This window comes from Phocoena sinus, chromosome 6 (genome assembly GCF_008692025.1).
Source record: "Phocoena sinus isolate mPhoSin1 chromosome 6, mPhoSin1.pri, whole genome shotgun sequence".
NCBI lineage: Eukaryota > Metazoa > Chordata > Mammalia > Artiodactyla > Phocoenidae > Phocoena > Phocoena sinus.
This window is the reverse complement of record NC_045768.1, coordinates 19,042,292-19,062,592: the sequence shown is the minus strand read 5'-3', so window position 1 is coordinate 19,062,592 and position 20,301 is coordinate 19,042,292. Positions and strand designations below refer to the sequence as shown.

Below are 20,301 nucleotides of genomic sequence, written 5' to 3'. Positions count from 1 at the left end.
TTGGGGTAATCCCAAATTTAGGTAACAGATTTGGCTGTGCACCTCAGATCTCACTTTTCAATGGATGACTAATTCTTTTTACATATAATCTTCCATCCTGGTGACAGTGATGGGCTAGGGACAAAAGGTGGTGAGCAAAACTCCCCTGGGGGCTGGTGTAAAGGAGCAAAACATGCCATTCCGAAATGTCTCTTTGACGTGTGGATTATTTCGAGCTGAAAAAAATTAAGGCCCAAAGGACTCAGGGGGGAAACTTTGACCCTCCCCCTAACTGCCTAAAAGAATTTACATAGAAGGCCTGTTCCCAGAATAGGGCTATCACCAGAGATCTCTGCGAAGAACACAGGCTAACTGTGGTGGAGGCCTAGAAATCAGAGTCCACTCCGTGTCCCGTTGTCTCTGCATGGCTCAGCAAACATTCATTTACTAGGCATTTGTTTTTCCATCTCTGTGAACTACCTTCCTCCCCTTTGCTGTCCCAAACCACTACCCCCAACGTCATCTTTTGTATTTAGCTGAAGATGGTATTTAAGGTGAGGGTGTCAGCCATTCTGGCAAGTTGCTCAGTTTTCTTGGGTCTCTCCCTTGTATACATGTTAAACTTGTTTGTTTTTCTCCTGTTCATCTGTCTTATGTCAATTTAATTCTTAGACCAGCCAGAAAAACCTAGAAGGGTAGAGGAAATTTCTTCCTCCCCGACACTGGACTAGGTCATCGAATTTGGGTGAAAATAGAACTCTTTGGGAAGAAGGATCCATGGGGCCCTTTTACCTCTGTTCCATGTGAATCTGCCCATATTATAATTGCTTCGTTGATTTGTTTATTCCACAGACATCCATTTGAGCGTACGAGGTACAATGTGTGCAGCTGGGACCCAAACTTCCGGTCTCTGCTCTTGAGGAGCTTACAGGCAAGTGTGAAAAAAGAAGAGGGGAACCAGGACCGTTACAATCCAGTGACATGAATCGTATGACTGAGGTAGGTACATGCGGGACGAGGGTCATCTCACCTAGGCTGGAGGGAGGATTAGCTGATTTATCTCTACACTGAATTTTGAAACGTCCTCAGTGCAAAGCAGCTGGGGAAGAAGCAGCTGTTCTGGTAGAAGACACAGCGTGTGCAAAGGCCAGGAGGCATGGAAGAGCATTCAGGAACAGCGAGTAGTTCAGGAGGGATGGGCACAGGATCTACGAGGGAGAGATGGGGCCGACCAGATCACAACGAGTACTGTGTGCTCACCTGTGGAGTGTACATTTATTCCGATTTTCTGACCTTCCAAAAACGACAGTGTCCACTTGGGAATAGGGAGTTTCACAGCACATCACGGAACTGCCTGTGCCTGGCCTGGATGAGAACATGCAGCTTGTCCACGGTGGTTTAAGCACCAGCCAACACCCCCGTGCGTGTGTCGCTAGGCTAGGGATCCCCTAATCATGTGTCCTCCTGGCTGAGGTCCACATACAACCTCTGCTACCCATTCTAGTCCCCCACGGCAATGACGTGAGCCAGAGAGAGCGCTGATCTCTACCCACGTGTGGTGTACTCTGTTTTCCCACGGGCTCTCCGATAAATGATGTCCTTCCTCCCTCCATCCCCGGAGAACCGATGGCTGTTCCCACTTTTCAGAGAAGGAGATTGAATCACTGTAGAGTACCTCCCCATACAGAGACTTAACACCATCTAGCCATCAGCATTCACAGAAGAGACAGATTATGACGATGCTCTGGGAACTAGAATCTCAGTTTCTCATTTGTAATCTATTTTTGGATGGGAAGCAGAGCCACATGGAAAAAATTTGCTAATGTTCATAAATGACACAATAGTAGCTAGCTGAGCCAGGAAGTGTTTCTTTCCACACTCAAGTGATGGCTTCAGTTACACAGACTTCCGGGAAAACAGCCCTCTCATCTAAAATGCCATTTCATCTTCTAATGCTCAAGCCGAATGCCACCTGCTCTGTAAATTATGCCTCAGCACTCGGCTCAGAATATCTCTGTTTTACTTGTATCTCTATTCCTTGATTACCCACTTTGCCTGGATCTTAAGTAATTGCTTCCAGATGTGTCTCTCTCATGAGATGACAAAATAAGGTAACATTCATTACGAGCCCACATGTGTCAGGCACTGGGATAATTGTTTCACACACGCTGTTTCATGGAATCGTCTCAAATTGACTGTGGGTAGATGTTACCAGATCCATATTAAAAATAAGTAAATGGAAGTTCCTAGATGTTAAGCTCCTCAAAGGCTTAAAAACGTGTCTTCGTCTAGCCCTGCATGCTGCACCAGCCTGGGCATAACAGGTCCTCGAAATGGTGGGAACAAAATACGTTTTACTGAAACCCTAGGAATTCTTTTTCCTACCCAAGCATTACAAGGTCCATCCGGGCTCATTTTATATTTAGAAAAAGGTACTCGGAAAGCTCAGCAGTGGTGTAACCAAGGAGCCGGAGCATTCAATAGCTTGGGCTTCTGCCAGGGCATTTCCCGTAGGACAGGTGTTCTGTGTCTCATCATGATAGAAGGAATGTTCAGTGACATCATGATAGATCGTAGAGTCCGATTTGCAAGACTTCTCCCAACAGCTCCGTGTCAAAACGCGGGTAGGGCTTGGGCATCTGGACTCTCTTAGGTTCTGCCCCTGATCGTCTTCTTTCTCAACCTTTAGCAGGCTCAATGTGTCTTTCCCTTGATGAAACAGCTCATGAAACAAAACCCATCCCTGAATTTGGAAAATCCTCAAACATCTGCTTCTAAGTGTGTGTGTGTGTGTGTGTGTGTGTGTGTGTGTGTGTGTGTGTTCAGGAAAAGGAGGGAAGAGTGAGGACGTGATTTCCACTCGGTAATCTGGGGTCCACTTCATGGGAAAACTTCCCCCCAAAAAAGAAATGTTGTAAGAGCTCTTCTTTTCCAGAGCTTGGAGTAGATTCCTTTCTGTTTTTGGAAAAGTGGGTGTGAAAAATCCATCATGTTCTCATCCATGGTCAGAAGGCCTGTTCAGACCTTTAAAAGTGCAGAGGGAGTGTTTTTCAGCCCCCGTTTTCAATTAGCTGGATGAGGGGTTCCCCTGTGAAGGGAACGTGGTCCCATAGAGGTGATGAAGCCATCTTTACCATCCCTGCGAGAGGGAAGCTGGAGGGCCCCTAATGAGTTAATAAATGTTTAACAATGCAAACATACAGCATCTATTGTGAGAACATATAGCATCCATTATGAGGTGAACTTGACGATGAAGATATTTATCCATTTGTTTAATGCATATTTGCTGATCACTTGCTGTGTGTTTAGCATTGTTCTAGGCAGGGAAGAATTCAGATGAATGGGGGGGCTTGGCCTTAAGAGGCGTAGACCCCAGAAGAGAAGATAAATAAGTAACAATTGGAATCCAGTGTGACAGGGACCATGAGAGAACAAGTAAAGGATCCAGATGCAAGCCGGGGAAACCTTGCTAGAGAGAGTTACACCTGAATGGAATCTTGAATACGATTTAGAGTTATGGAGGAGAGGGGAAGAAGAGAGGGAGGCGGAGAGAGGCAGAGGGATCTGCCCTACCAGGTGTGGAGCTGAGAAACAGTATACACGTTCTAGGAGTCTTTGAGGAGTGAAGGTGGGGGAGAGAGGGAGTGCCGGGGGGAGGGCTGGGGAGAGAGGCTAGCTGGCAGGTTCTCATGCAGGGCCCTTGAGAGCCATGTGAAGGGTTTTGAACTCTTCTCCTCTAGGTGGATGATGAGAGACCATTTCAGAGTGTCCACAAGACAGGGACAAGGGTAGAGTCAGGCTTTACAGATATCATCCTGGCTGCAGCGTGAAGCAGGCAAGTCAGAGTCAGGGAGACCAGTGAAGTGCCGTCGCAATCATGTAAGCAAGAAGTGATGGTTGTGTGGACCAGGGTGGGAGCTGTGGGGATGGAAGGAGCTGGGAAGATTTTATTGATGTTAAAGACAAGCTTGCCAGGGCTTGGTGATTGAGCAGATGTGGAGAATGAAGTAGAGAGAAGCAGCGTCCTGGATTGGGGGCCCCGTGGGTGGTGATGCCATTCACTGAAATGGGATCAGGGGAAGAGCGAGGATGACCTCTGGGTGGACCTGGTAGTTCCAGATCAGGAATAGAGGCAATGGGTGGCAAAAGGGCTTCTTGGTGAGCTTGGCCTCAGCAGGATACAGTGCCCACGCTCCATTCCTCTCCAGACGAGGCCTGTGTGCACATGTACGTAGGACCCCTTCACTTGACGTGGAGCCAAGGATGGGCCAAACGTATCCCTAGAGGCACCCACTCTCCCCACTGGTTTGCTATGTTTTCCTTCCCACGGTGCGTAACAGTCATCCTCATAATCACAGAGAGACGGTACAGCGGTTAAGTGCATGTGAGCCCGATTACTTGGGCTTGTGAATAGCTATGTGACCTCGGGCAAGTTACTTACCGCATCTGTAACCCAGTGTCCACATTTGCAATGTGGGGATCATAGTTCCTACTTGGCAGATTTGTAGTAGAGAAAAAAATGTGTAGAACCACACGTAAGGGAGTAGGTACCTGATAAATATCGATAAAACAAAGGAATCGTTCTGACCTTATTCTTGGCTCGTTTCTGCTTCTTCTCAGTATAAAACATAGATTTTTATTTTGTTTTATATGGGATGCACCATATTTCACAGATTCAGAGCTCTGCTTTCTTTGAGAAAGGAAAAGGAGTTGAGGGATCAACTACTAAGGGTTTTTTTGGAGAATCTGTTTGTACGCAGTGCTGGGCTAGGCGTTTTTCACATGTTCTAACCCAGGGCCACCCAGAATTATCTATCACCCACAAATTCTGAGCTAGTCGCGCTCCTTCCCCTTGTTCAAAAGTTCAAGTTCAAACTCCAAATGCCTCAGCAGGGCTTTCAACGCCCGTTGTGACCTATCCTCAGCTGGTTTCTTGTGCTTCGTCTCCTTCTCCCGCCCCCTGCGTGCTGATTCTACCCTCTACTTTAGCCACGATGTGCTTTCCACCCTTCAAATGACATGACCATCTATGCTTCCATGTCAAAGTGTGTGCTGTGCCTTCTGCTGGGACTACCCTTACTTCTTATTTTTAGTTAAGACCCTGCTCAGTTATCACCTCCTCTTGTTGAATTGATCACCCCATCTTCTCTGATCCCTAGCATTTTGACAGTTCTTCCAATACAATGCTTACTACAGAGTTTCTTAATAATTTGTTCATGAGTTTGTCTTCCCCTTCGTAAACTGTAAAGTCTTCAAGGGAAGAACCTATGTCTTCTTGGCTTTGAAGCCCCAGATCCTAACCTAGAACTTGGTACAGAGTGGGTGTCGGGGTTAGGCTTACAGAACGTGAGTCAATGGATAAATAAACCCCACTTAAAAATGGAAGCAACGATAGGTAGACAGGATGCTTTTTTCCCCTCCTCCCACTATCTTACTTTGCCTTCACCCCAACTCAGCCATCTGCCCAGAAAGAAGAGCATCTGAAATTGACCTCAGAAGGAAAGGACATCCTAAGATATGTTACAAATATTTACTGCTTTACCTGTGTTCCCCAGATAAGGTGTTGATTCCGAGATACCAACATTATTTACTGTAACTAAATAGATTTTTTTTAACCTCTCAACAAAGACCCAGGACTTAAAAATCTTTCATTTTCCTAATGCAAGCTAGGGCACCCAGTTACAAAGGGTAGCATGGGTCCATGGGTGGAAACAGTGGACTGGGATGGAAAAATAGGCTCAGATCTAGTCCAATCTCAGCCCAGTTTGACAGGTAACATTTATACTTAGAAAATGTGTCATCCTCACCTTCTTTACACAGACCACAGACTAGTTCATTAGCAAATCATTTTGATGATTTGACTTGCCCTATTATAATTATTGAAGAGAATTCACTGTGGTAAAATACAGTAGTCTTTAAGAGTTTGCTTTTGTACCCCTAAAATAATCTTGGAAAACTATGTACCTTTTAAAGTCGACCGATGTTTTTATTGTACATTTAAATAGCTGCAAACAATATAACTTCAAGTATATTAAAAATATAGTCATTTAAAAATAAAACTGTAATATCACTGTTTTAAATAGGTTTAATGAAATCTACATTGCATGGTGATTTGATACTATCACCTACCCATTAAAAATATATGAATAAGATCTTCCTTAACAATTGAAAATTTATGTAGTTCCTTTTTCTCCTTAAATGTGTATTTCCATTACATTTCCTCCACAGAAGTTTATCCTAATCTAGTATGTGTTTTGTACTTGAAAGTCTTTCAGTGATCATGTTACTATATTCCTCTGAAACAAAACATGTATATAAATGAATATTAAAATTTCTTTAATGTTCTGTAAGTATAATGTTCTAGCACAAAATGATTTCCTCTGGATAGAATTGTCGTAGCAATTGTTAGAAGTACTCAACTGATCAATTCGCTATATATTTTTTGAAATTTTGATAAATATTTATGACATGAAACAAAGCTTACCTAGAAATGTTTCTCTGAATGAGATGAATTTGTTTCAATTAGATCATATATCTGTTAAATATTTATTATTGCTAACATGAGCTGGTATTATATAAATTCTACTCCTTGTTTTCATTGTTTGGTTGTAGTCACTGAGAAACCTATTCACAGAAAGAAATAAATGAGAAAGGAGGATTTTTGTTAGAGCAGGGTTATGACCACCTACCAGGTTGTATGCCAAAATTACCTAGGGATAATCATCAAAAAGGCATTTTTAAATGAATTCTCAACTGATGCTTTAATTAGATTCCCCTCCAGTTTTGTTGTAACCAAAGCACTGGAAGTCATCTGATTCGCAAAATGATTTATTACTGGATCATTAGTCACTCACTTTCTCAACAGTTAAAACAGAATTGTGAATTGTACTTTTATTTGGTGCCCTGGAGATTTTTATACCCTAAGGCAGCTCAAGATGAGTGAGGCTGCTGGCTTCCTTTTGTAAAGTGGGAGAAAGGCATTTATAAAAGGAGCCTCTTTATCCTCAGATTCTTGAGAAATAGTGAAAATGGAAGCTGAGAATCTGAAAATTTCCCTAAAGCTATCTGCCAGCTGGAGCCCTGGGAAAATCCTTGGGTACCTCTGGCTGTACAGTGCATAGCAGTTTGAAAATTGCTATATGGGGTATCTTTTCTCTAATTATAATAATTATATTCAGTCTCCCCAGAGAGGCAGCATAGTTGTACAGGTATCAACAATAAGACAGGAATGCAGAGCAGCCAGAAGTCAAGTCCATATTGAATTATATGAACCAGATTCTATAACTCAGAAGTGGGAAAAACTGACTTGTGTTTTAGCAATCTAGCTTGACTTCATGAATGAGCTAGGATTCAAATGGATCCTTGAATTATGGAAACAGAATGTCAAATCTGGAATAAACTTCAGAGATCATGTAGTCTGGAGAAGGTGATTAAGGCTTACCTTTTATATCAACTTGGATTAATTGTGAGTAACTGCTTATGTAGCCCTTGTGTATCAAGAAGGATTCAGAGGATCTGTAGGAAGGAATGGTGTGAGTGATGATTAATCATGCCTGTTGGAGGAGGCAAGGAGAGAAGTGATACCGGTGCTCTGTATTTGCTGTCCTTGAGTTGATCTGAGTATACATAGTCCCTGTCATAGGTACCACAGGGACAGCTGAAGCCCAGGGAGAAGCTGAAGCCCAGCTGAAGCTTGATCAAAATTCCACAGCTCGCCAGTGGCAGGATGGGCAGAATTACTTATTTTTTTCTTCAATATTTGGTGCTCACCATAAACTCGGTAACATTTGCAGCTAGAAAAACTTTTGGATGTTTTAGAGCTAAAAGGGAGCAAATTCTGGTTGTGCCAATATGAACTGTTGTTTTCGTTTAGGGAGTTTTTAGGTTCCTTTACATTTGTTCTCTGTGCTGTTTGTTGAAAGAAGGAAGTGGGTCATCCATCATGAAGAGACTGAAAACCTGAAAATACTGACAGTATGGTTTTAGTTGCCCGTTCATACGGAGCTCAGAAAAAATCATAAACCACCTAAGCAAATTATCACCTGTCTGGCTACTGAGTCCACTTCACCCTGGCCCAGGAAAACAGACCTACAGAGTAAAGTTACTAGAGGTCTGCAAGACCTCTTATTCTTCCATCTACCTATGGCAGGAGTCCTTTTGCCATGTGAGATCCCATCTTGGGAGTGGGGTGGGACTAGACAGAAGTATAAGCAGAAGTACGGCAGGATGTATACATTGATAGAGGGGTTAACTTTATATATAACATGGATTTTACTGTACATAGAAAATTACATTTTGCTTTACTCCTTTTTCTTGTGGACCTCTCTCCACATAAATCTACATGTATCCCGTTCTTTTTAACTACAGCATAATATTCAGCTGATTCCAAATGTTTACTAGTTCAAACAGTGCTGCAATAAACATCCTCCTGCGTTCATCTTGGTGCACTTCTGAGAATTTATCTGAAGGATGAATTCCTGGAAATGGACTGCTAATAACAAACTTTCAGTTTCCATAAATACTGCCAAATGGGTCTCTAAAGAGGTTACATCAATTTAGAGGTTACTCCTAATCATGGTGTATGGGAGCACTGTCTCTCCCGCATCCAGCTAACACTGGGTATTTTCAAATGTGAAGAAGGGGAGGATTTAAATAGTTACAGTTTTGAATTAGAAATGAGGCATCTCTCTTGACTACTCCAACCTGTGTCTCTTCCCAAACCAATACAGCTGGGTGGTGGCTAATGCCACAGACTCTGCTCAGAAGGCTGAATGCTCCTGCTTCAGTGGGAACAGGGGGTGTTTCTTCAGTCTGTGCCCTACTTGGCATCTGTCCCTGACAGACCCAGTCAATGTGGGGAGCCAGCCTCTCTGACAGTAAGAAAAAGTGGATTGGAAACAAATTGATCTTTTCACAGCTGGCTGTTCCCTTCTTTCCAGACTTGGACCCAGCTCAGAACAAGGTCGCCGATGTAACAAAGATGCGGCAACAAAGATGGCATTATTGAGGACGGCCTCCTTTGGGGGGAGGTCTCATTCCCCCAGAGTTGCCTCTGTCATGTCAGCTATGACAAGCCTGGAGACCGCATAGCTGTGAGTCTCCAAGGGTCTCCAAAGAGACACCCAAACTGTCCGTCCTGTTGACCATGCACTCTTCTATTGGCGTCTACTACTTTATTTAAAAGATGTCAGATGACTCAGTTCAGCAGACTATAACCTCTTATTCATGCTTCCTGGAGGCCAGGATTAGAGGGTGGGAGAGTTTGGAATTCAAAAGGACAAGAGCCGTGTGAGCAAAGGGGAAAAAATCTTGTGCTTATTTCCAGCACCATCACTCTTACCACTGTTCGTCCTATTGCTCTACTTCCTTTCCTTCATAGCACACTTTATGGCTGGGAGAAATCTTTGCTTACCTTTTTATTGCCCGTCTTCTCTACTGGAGTCAAGCCTTCATGAGGGCAGAGGCATTATTCAGCTCACCACTGCATCACAGGTCCCTAGGGTACCTCCGGGCACGTTGCGGGTGCTTGATGCCTATTTGCCACACGAATGACTGAATGAAGGAAGGAAGTTGATGAGCACCTCCTGTATTAGACAATTTCATATATGTGATATCTTCTAATATTTAAACCTTATGAGGTATAGATATTATCTTCATTTATGGCAAAGGAAATGGGGTTTCAGAGATTAAATAACACTGTCAGAACCACACGATGGTAACAGGTAGAACTGAGATTTTCATTTAGGCATGACTGACCCCAATCCTATCTTCTAGACCTGATTCTGATTTTTCCAAGTTTAAACTGAAAAATATTAATGGTTTTTCCAGCAATGCAAGGTGCAGTCGTTAAGACCCTTCCAGGTGAGCGTGTGCGTCCACCAAGAGCATATGTTCCTCCTTTGCCCTCCAAACATGGGCAAGTCCCTGAATACTCTGTTTATTAAATCCTTATTCATTTGGGGACAAGAGTAGAGCTAATTTATGTGCATTTGTACAAATTTTGGAACCTCCGAACTGAGTAACAAGGGAACTTTAAAAAGCCCTTATGTTGACAGTGAGCAAGTATAAGGAAGGGCACTAATATTTAATGAAGTCATGTTGCGTGCAAGGAATTGTGCCTTAAATAGGTGATTTCATTTAGTTCTTACAGCAGCATTTTTCTGTTTTTTCTCTTTCTCCCTTTCCTCCTTCCTTCCTTCCTTCCTTTCTTTCTTTCTCTCTCTCTTTCTTTCTTTCTTTCTCTTTCTTTCTTCTCTCTCTTTCTCCCTCCTCCCTCCCTCCCTCACTTTCCTTCCTGCTTCCCTCCCTCCCTCCCTTCCTTCCTTCCTCCCTTCCTTTCTTTCTTTCTCTCTCTTTCTCTCTTTCTTTCTTTCTTTCTTTCTTCTCTCTCTTTCTCCCTCCTCCCTCCGTCCCTCACTTTCCCTCCCTCCCTCCGTCCCTCCCTCCCTTTCTTCCTTCCTTCCTTCCTTTCTTTCTCTCTCTCTCTCCCTTTCTTTCTTTCTTTCTTTCTTTCTTTCTTTCTTTCTTTCTTTCTTTCTTTCTTCCTTTCTTCTCTCTCTTTCTCCCTCCTCCCTCCCTCCCTCACTTTCCTTCCTGCTTCCCTCCCTCCCTCCCTCCCTCCCTCCCTCCCTTTCTTCCTTCCCTCCTTCCTTCCATCCTTTCTTTCTTTTTTTAAAAAATTTCCAGACAAGATAGGAAGATTTACCTTGGATAAGCCATGCGTAATGGTAGGACCAGCATTTGAGGTACATCTTCATGTCTGTAGGGCCTCTTGTCTTTCTACCCACCATGTCACTGAGTGTTGAACAGGGACTGCGGTCTCAGCTGACTAAGTACTGTCACAGGCACAGAGGATGCTGCGTAAATGACTGATTGGCAGAGCCCTGACCTCCTAGTCCTTAGCCAGTGACCCCCAGGGCTACTCGAGGTCTGGCCCCATGCCTGGTATGACTGTACGCTTCAGTAGTTTCTTTCTTCTGTTAGCTGACCCCCTACGGGAGCCTTGTCTCCTCCTTGAAACCCTGTGCTGGGACAAGAGGTTTCCTTAGGCTTCTGGAAGCCCACACTCAATGCTATGTTTTTTCCCGAGATCTGGCTACACGGTAGTGCTCTGAGGTCAGTCTTTCCAGCTCCCAGCTCAGAGAACTACAAACTCCAGGCTCCCCGGGGTGTTGAACTACCAGTTATGATGAAATATTAGCACAAAAGAAAATAGTTCTTTTCTATTTTGGGTTTCTAATCAGGACAGCATAGCTATAGGATGACTTATGTACTTGCATTTTCAGAAAGTTTCTTCTGCTATTGTTTCTTCTCTAGTCATTTCTCTTATCACTTGGGCTCAGCTTCATGCTTCTCTGGAATCTGCCCTTTTTTTCCTCCATCTATAAAACACCAAACACATGTCCCCAGTCTGGCTCCATGAAACTGGATTTGGGGATGAAATTGTCCTGCTCAAATAGTAGAAATCCTTAAAAAAAAGAAACAGAAGGAGTTGCTCCGAATTCCTAAGAGCATTCAGCTCTTTATCCACAACTTGTTCGTTCAAGCGATCATTTGCCAAATACTTACTAAGTACTTACTCTGTGTTAGATGTTGTGCTGGGTATGACGAACATGGTAGTAAATGAGCTGGCACCCCTTCCTCAGGAGCCCCTGGGCTCTGACGCTAGCCCTGCCCTGCTGACCACCCCACCTCTCCAGTTCAGCTTTGGCAGCCCTTCTCTCCTGGTACTACTCCCCGTTCCACTCCCCAGCTTTTCCTGCCTGTGTTCTCCTTCTGTCTTTCCATCATGCACCTCTTTCCGCCCTAGAACATTTTTACAACTTTCCTCCATCCAAGTAGCCCGCTCTTCAAGCCCAAACCTAGATGTCACATGTCCCAGGAAGCCTTCTCCGACACCCTGCCCAACGTGGGTCTACTCGCCTTCCATATGCTCTCGGGGCCCCTCCTATCATAAAACTTAGTATCTTGTATTGTAATTAGCTGCTTCCTTGCCTGCCTCTCCCATTAGACTGTTAGCTCCTTGAGAACAGAAGCAATGATACCTTGTTCACAGATATGGGTCTAACACGTGGCCATAGTGGGGGCTCCCTAATTATTTATGGAACAAGCAAGTGGACTGGAAAACAGATAAGACAAATACATTTAAAGAACTTCATAGGAGTTCTTACGAAAATTAAAAGAATTACTATTTGTAAACTACTTATAATAATGCCGGTATCTAAAAAATGGATTCAAACTCTGTATAATAAATGCTAGGATAAACCTTGTTGTAAGGAATTATAGAAGAAAAAAAAAAGGCTGCTCTAATGCAGCCTGGGAACCAGGATGGAAGGAGCTCTTAGGAAACATTTTAAAGAGAAGATAAGTACCAAAGATGAATAGGAGTTACTGAGATGAGCAGAGAGGTAGTGTCTCTAAGGTAGAGGGAACAGCATGTGTAAAAACACAAAGGTAGCAGAGAGCATGACTTGTTTGGGGGACTTCAGCTTTCTCATGGGTTGGAGGAAAGTGGATTTGGGTGGGTGTGAGTGGGTAGTTGGTAAGAGGAGATTGTAAGTGACCTACAAGTGGCCCTATGGTCCAGTGGAAAGAGTACTGGGGGGAGAGTGAGGGGACAAGAATTTGAGCCCAAACTCTGACATTAACTCCAAGTGATCTCACGTGGGTCGCTTCACTTTTCTTGACCTTAGTGTTCTCACCTCTATAATGTGGGCTGGGCACTAGATGACCCCCAAAGCCCACTTTCATCTTGGACAGTCAAAGAATCTGGGGGAGTAAGAGCTCCTTGAGTGCAAGGGCCCATGTCTGGTGCCTAGCAAATACTACTACTATTACTGCTCTGTGCTCTGCTTCAATACTGTTACTTCTACGAGTACTACTGTAACACTGTTTCTAGTGTTTTACTAGTATGATACTACTGCTACCATTAATACTGTGTAACTATACCTACCATTCTACTGCCATCACCGCTGTACTGTTACTACTGCTATTAATATACGACTGCACCATTACTGCAGCGTGACTGCTACTCACATTACTGTCATGCTGCCGTGACTGCTGTACTCCTAGTGCTATTATGTTCCTCAGTTACCGTACCGTTCTAACTACTAGTACCATCAGTGCTGCCGTCCAGCCACTATCTCTGTGCTGGTACTGCTGCTCCCAGAAATAACGCTAACACCTACTGAGATCCTCCTCAATGCTGAGCACGACTTTACACGTGTTGACCCTTAATCCTCCCAACAAGCCTAGGAGATAGGTTCTCTTATTATCGCCATTTTATGATTTGGAAAACTGAGGGTCAGAGAGATTAGAAAACTTGCTCAGGAGGCTGGGACTGAAATTCAGGTAACACGGCTTCCGAGCCTTGCTTCTCCAGGGCTTCCGCGAAGGCCTGGTGAGTGACTGATGGAAGATTCATGGTCTGAATCAAACTGAGTTCTTCTGTTGCTGTTTCTGAAGTGTTATTTTAATAAGAAGCCACAGGCGCCTTAGGATCTACCTGAGAGAGAAATAGGAGCCGTGTCCGAAGTCAGGTGGGCCAAGAGTCTTTGTTTTAATCTCTTCAGCCCGTGCCTCTGCATTCATCACGCCTCAAGCATTAGCTCTATGAGGTGAAAGATAAAGTGACTTATCAAATGTATTCTTAATTCAGCAGTATGAGAACGTGAGGGCGAGTATATGCCTGAGGTCCCCTGAGGCGTTCGTGGTCCCCTTGAAGAGAGTAGTGGGGATGTTCACCTGAAGGCCCCCGTGCCTGTGGGGAGGGAGCTGCTGCCAGCCTGTCAAGTAAAGAGTTACACGCACTCTACAGTGTGCTTAGCTCTGTTGTTTTCAAGGGTCCCCGACATTTTGGAAGCGTAGTGAGAAGAAACATCGTTCGTGGCGTCAGGGGGCCACTGATGGATGAAGGCGTCTATGAGAGGACAAGTACTTTCACATTTTATCCATGTCCAAATCCTCTAGAAGCATATCTAAGAACTTCTCATTAACTGTCCTTCAGGACTACTAGATCTGCTAACTTGGAGTTTCCCCAAATGGACTTGGAGCCTGCGCTTTACCTCCCTGGATCTTCTGGGCCCTGTCTTAGGCTGCAGGAACATTTTGCTCCCACAGCTGTTGGAAGCAGCCCCTTGATGTAGTCAGAGACAGTTGCTCAGCATCTTAATGCCAAGATCAAAAGGGGTGAAAAAAAAAAAGGGAGTTACGGAAAGTGAGTGAGTGACGTCATCCGGTAGGAATCCCTTCTGGAAGGGGGCCGCAGAGGGTTGTGAAAGGCAGTAAGTCCCGTGTAAGAATGTTTACCATGGAATTCCGGCAAAAGAAATGGCTCCAGAACCTTCCTGGGTAATACAAATGGAGTCTGCCCAGAGGCCTCAAAGGGGAGTCCTGGAAAACCTTAGCCTTGTGAGGGAGGCCATCTCCTCCCGTGTCGGTGTCGGCTGAAGCTGCAACAGCGCTTGAGCTATCCAAACTGCCGGGTGGTGTTTCTAAAAGAATCATCTGGTTCTTAAGTCAGCTCGACTTAAAATGCTAGTCATGGGATATATGAAGAGGGGCAAAGCAAGGTACTGTTTATTGAGCTAGGAATTACTATTTCCATTTTATGGATGGTTAGACCGATTAATGCATTTTTCCTAAATTCACGGAGTTTGTAAGTTCCAGCGTCTGGGTTCAAACCCAACTGGGTTTGACTCTAAATCCTGCGTGGTTGCCTTTTTTGAGAGCAGGGTATGCATTCTACATATTTTTCTTACTCCAGTTGCAGTATTCACTATCCTGGGTATGTCGAATCCTGGAATACCATGGGCACCTTTAGCCATCCTGTGGTCTGATCTTCTCACTGTACAGATGGGAATGGCCCAGAGCGGGAAGGGCCTTGTTCAGACTCACATAAAGGCCACAGCTGGAATAGAGTTTGGCTGCCCCTCAGTTCAAAATGCTGCCTGCCCTAGAGATTCTTATACTGAGTGAAGTAAGTCAGACAGAGAAAGAGAAATATCGTACGTTATCCCTTATATGGGGCATCTAAAAAGAAATGATACAAATGAACTTATTTTCAAAACAAACAGACTCGCAGACTTAGAGAATGAGCTTATTGTTACCAGCGGGGAACGATGGGGGAAAGGATTAGTCAGGGAGTTTGGGATCGACATGTATACACTGCTGTATTTAAAATTGATAACGTACACAGGGAACTCTGCTCAGTATTATGTGGCAGCCTGGATGGGAGGGGAGTTTGGGGGGAGAATGGATACATGTATATGTATGGCTGAGTCCCTTTGCTGTGCACCTGAAACTATCACAGCATTGTTGATCGGCTCTGCTCCAATATAAAATAAAAAGTTTTTAAAAATGTCTGCTGACCAGGTGCGTCACTCTGAATGGTTACTTAATATATTTTGTTGATTGATTTAAATGTAATTTATGGCAACACCATCTCTCCTTCTTCTAGAAGAGCCATTGCTAAATCCCAAGAGTCCACCTTTTGTCCCACTGCTTGGTTATTGGTATTTAGTGTGTAAAACCTTTCGCCTTCAGTCCAGTGAACAACGATGTTGTGTGAGACACCAGAGACAAAGATAAATCAGCCATGCCTCAGGAACTTTGGGAACTTACCAACATCTGGGAGAGCCAGATACGAGAACTTCTTATTCTAATACATTATATAATCATATGAGATAGACATCTGGAAGGTGTAGAAGCAGAGGTGAGGGGTACCTACCCGTGCCTGCTCCCAGAAGGGCCTTACTGGAGGATTAATGAATTAAACTGATTGATGATTTCACCCATTCACCAAATAATTATTGGGTACCTCTTCTGTGCCGGGCACTCTTCCAGATATTAGGGGATACAGCACTAAGAAAGTCAAAATATTCTTCTGTCTAGTGGAAGAGATGGAACACATAAATAAGTATTCAAAGTAGAAGCAATGTGGGAGAATATAACAAGGCAAAGGTCTAGAAAATGATATGGGTTTGGGATTTATTTTAAAAAGCGTGGCTAGGGAAGGCCTTTTCAGGGGGGTGTCTTTTGATCTGAGAAGAAATGGAGAAGAACCTTGAAAATATGTTCGATAAGTGCTTTCCGGACAGAGGCAAAAACAGGACCGATGTCTTGAGGCAGGCCCAGTTGGGTGTATTTGAATAACAGTGAAAATGAGTGTGAGTGGAGTGGCATTGGTGAGGGTTACTGCTGGAAGCGATGGGGATAGAGATGTAGGCAAGGATCAGGTCATGGGCTGTGTAGGTCATAGATATGTGGATGGCAGTCAGATGGAGAAGGGCTTTTCCATCTTTTCCTTCCTGGGAGGCATCACTGACAATATCACAGTATCAACACAAAGAAAGGTAAGAGCTAACAGCAAATGAATCATTCTGATTGCCCATCTTGAGATGTTGCTACAGATCATGATTAATGCATTCCTGCCCATAAGGCCAAATCCCGTCAAAACATCTCTCTGGAAAATGTAGCACTCAGAACCGCTGCCTCAGGCACTCCCACCCACCTCACCATGCGTCCTGCATTCATCATCTCTCTCTGGTTCTTTGTCATGTTGTTAACATCCCTTGAAGGATATGGTGCAACTCCAAGTAAAGCTCTCTCCATAAATATTTAGACTGAATAGAAGATGTGCCAAAGATGCAAAGAATCTGTCCAGAAGAAGAGACCTTTCTCTTTGTTGTCTCTTCAGGCTTGTAATTTAATTCATGAATACGTGTCTTTGAATAATACATGAGTGTCAATTTACCTAAAAGAGTCGCACAGAAACCTTAGCTTCTCTTCCTTCTGCTGTGCCCTGCGTGGCATTTTCTTCTCATCCTGGAATATACATTCCTCTGTTTTACCTTCATCACTTTCTTCTCTGTTCCCACGTTTCTGATCATATCCTGTATGTCCGGCTCTGTTAAACGTGTCCTTGCAGAGTCTGTATTCACTATCTCCCCTCTTCTCAGAGTCATTTGCCAATTCATTTTGTTCAGGCTTCTCCCTCTGCCCCCACTTCCCTGAGTCTGTTCCCACTGAGGTCAAGCCAGTCTTCATATTACTAAACCCCGTGGCCATCTTTCTAGTTCCTATTTTACTAGAACTCATCACCGACATGGATAGTGTTAATTGGTCCTTGCTGAGGCTCACATCTCTTTCGGCATCGGTTTGCACCACTCTTGCTTGGATAACTCTGTTCCTTCTCTGTCTCTTAAATCTTTGGCTTCCCGTGGGTTGTATCTTCACCATCTTCTTTCTCTAACTCTCAACTATGCCTGAGTTTCAGCTCTAATAGCTTCCAAGCCTCTGTGCCCTGCCCAGACTTAATAGCTGGCTCCCATCTGTGGGCTTGGAATGCTACATCTCAGCCAACCCGCATTCTCAGCTGATGAATGGGTTTTAAAGTAACCCCTGATGTACCTTCATATTTCTATTCCAGGGCTGAGAGCCTTCCATCTCCAGTTAGCTTGCTGAGTGAAGCTGAGTAAATGCGTTCCCCTCTCTGGGCTTCAGTTGCCTTAAGTGTAGAGTGAGTGAGTTGGACCCCTCCAAATCTCCTTCAGCTTTAGATGGGTGCGATGTGTGGCCATAAAGAAACATAAATAACTGTTGTGGTTTTAAGGGGCCCAATAAATGATACCCCTTCCTTCTCCCCAAATTCAGGACCAACAGTATAACTGAAATTAGAGCCATATTTAATCAAGAGAAACCAGATGTCAGCTTCATCAGATAAAAGGAGACCCATCTACTTGTTCCTCTTTACCTGTATCCAGATCCTCCTAGCAGATATTTCCTAAGAAGGCAGAGACCACGCTCTCCTAGTAATTGCATGATGAAAACTATTCCTCTCGAATGTTTGATGATAACACATTTTGATTTGATTTAGCTTTTTCAACCTTGGGAGAAATTCTAAAGCTGGAGGAATGTTTAAACTCCTTCCAGCTGCCTCTTTAACATAAAGAGCTCTTCTCTAGACCTGGGGGTGAGAGTGACTCTTATCTCCTCCTTTAATCAAATCAATTCAGGCTGAAAAGAAGGCCAAGTTGACAGCCAGCATTTCACCAGCCTTCTACTTCTCTTAAGTATCCATGATTTTTTTCTGCTTTACTGAATGAGATGAGTTACTGGATTGTAAGGGCTCTCAATCAACAAGCACCAAATGAACTTGTATCATGCAAAAATAGAAAGTACTCAAAGCTGAACAGAGAAAGGTAAGAGGGTACAAACCTTCTTGTTGTCTTTCACAGATGAGGAAAGAGGGTCAGAAAGGGGGTGTGACATACTGAAGGTCACCCAACTGAAAACACAGCCAAGGTGTACCATAATCCTGATCTGGAACTGCTAGCACATCGACTTTTGCCAGCATGCAGTGTAGCAGGAGATACTAAGCTCCTCGATGTTTCCTTAATGAAAACTACCAGCTGTTGAAATCAGTAGCACAAGTGTAAAGTCTAGGGCAATATCTCATTCTTATAATTTCTTAAAATTCTTATAATTTCAAAGAAAAGAATTATAAGAATTCTCCTCCTGCTCTGTCTGTTATACTGTTTCATTTTAGGCCAACACACTGAGACTTTATTTTTAATCAGAAGAGTAATATAACTATTCTCAAGAATTATACTGGTATTCTTACAAATGATCAAGTCTTACAGTTAATGTAATAAAGCACAATTATAGTAACATTGCTTTCCTTTATTTTTGTCAGTAAATCAATAAGCACTCCGTGAATAAGAATCGCTTAAATGTAATAGTTGGTGTTGGGGGCACTCACCCCTCACTCCATGTGGAGAGCTGTCTGCCTGGGGTCCCTGGAGACTCTGGATGTCCTCCCCGCTCCCTGCTGCCCGCCAGCAGGGGAACAGTGACTTGATCAGGTTGCTGAGTTTGGGAGAATTTGTTGAGGATACTTAGCTTAGGCTAGTGGTTCTCAATGAGGTCCCAGGACCAGCGACATCGATATCATTAGGGAAGATGTTAGATGTGCAGATTCTCAGGCCACAGCCGAGGCTACTGAATCAGAAACTCCTGGGATGGACCCACCCTTCTATGTGTTAAGCCCACTAGGTGGTTGTGATGCCCACTTAAGTTTGAGAGCCACTGGTTAGCTGATTTCTCCTTTCCCTCTTTGGATCTCTCTGCCTGCAGGGGGGCAATGTTCTGGCCTGCTTTCTGCCATGTGGTTAAAAACAATTGGCCACATGGGGCTGTAGAGGATACATAGTCACGCGGAGCTGCCCTTGACTGGGTGCACCCATATGCGACTTTCAGGTGCAGCATTAGGAAGCCCATGATTTCACAGACCTAAACTATGTTCTCAAACCAAACTTTTATCTGATGAATCTGACATTTGGATCCCCTTGTTTAAATATGACTCTAATTCAATTGTGCAGTTGGTTCTGAATTTGGGGAGAGGAATGGGGTGTCATTCACTGGACCCCTTGAAACCACAACAAGAGTCAGTTATTTATGTTTCTTTATGGCCACATGTCATGTCCATCTAAAGCTGAAGGAGATTTGGAGTGGTCCAGCTCACTCACTTTATACTTAAGGTAACTGAAGCCCAGAGACGGAAAGGCGTTTACCCAAGGTCACTTAGTAAGTTAGCTGGAGGTAGCAGGCTCCCAGCCCTGGGCTCAGACCCACACATCTAAGCCAACACAACCACGAGGCACCTTAACCAGTTCCAAGTTGAAACAGAAGAAATTCATGTCTGGAGAAGTTCATCTCACCACGTTGAAGTTTTCCTAATTTACACTTCAGCATGGGAATCATGGATGCGTCTGTATCTACCTCATTTCCATGGGCCTCTGGTGAATATGGCCTCTCTGGATGTCACGTCCTTGCGTTCCTGCCCCAGCTTCTTGCATCCAAGTGTCTTGACAGGAATTGAAAATGAATTGCAGCTGTTCAGCATCTCCAGGGAGAGGACCAAATTCTTAATCCTAAACTGAGCTCATTCCCGGGAAAACTGCAGTGCAGTGAGGAAGTGCTCTCAGCTACAAAACTCTGCCACACTCCTTTCCTTTTAGTCATTGTCGTTTCCAGTCTGCAGTCTAATTATTTCTCCAAACTGGGTTACTTGGTCCCCTGCCAGAGACATTTCCTGTGAGTTAACAAATCTGGCTTTCAGAATTGTGTTTTGGCCAGTCTAATTTTTATTGATATTATACTTTTCACTTCTCTGCTTCCTTTCCGTGGTTTTCTACTCTCATGCAATTTTCATGTTCAAAAGGTTCACAGAAGCTCCTGGCTTTGGTGCTGGAGACCAACCAATTTAGTTTACCTCTATCTTTGTAGCTTGATAGTGTGCCAGCTAAAATTTACTGAGCAATT

At 43.9% G+C, this 20,301-nt stretch overlaps 1 long non-coding RNA gene across 1 annotated transcript; it reads right to left on the bottom strand.

The window, feature by feature from the left end:
• Window positions 1-6,116: 6,116 nt before the first annotated feature.
• On the bottom strand, window positions 6,117-10,802 carry LOC116755807. The gene is made up of 4 exons (XR_004350470.1): window positions 10,685-10,802; window positions 9,392-9,531; window positions 7,421-7,494; window positions 6,117-6,603 (listed from the first exon to the last, which is right to left on the bottom strand). It is a non-coding gene; the product is annotated as an uncharacterized LOC116755807 (long non-coding RNA).
• Window positions 10,803-20,301: the final 9,499 nt, after the last annotated feature.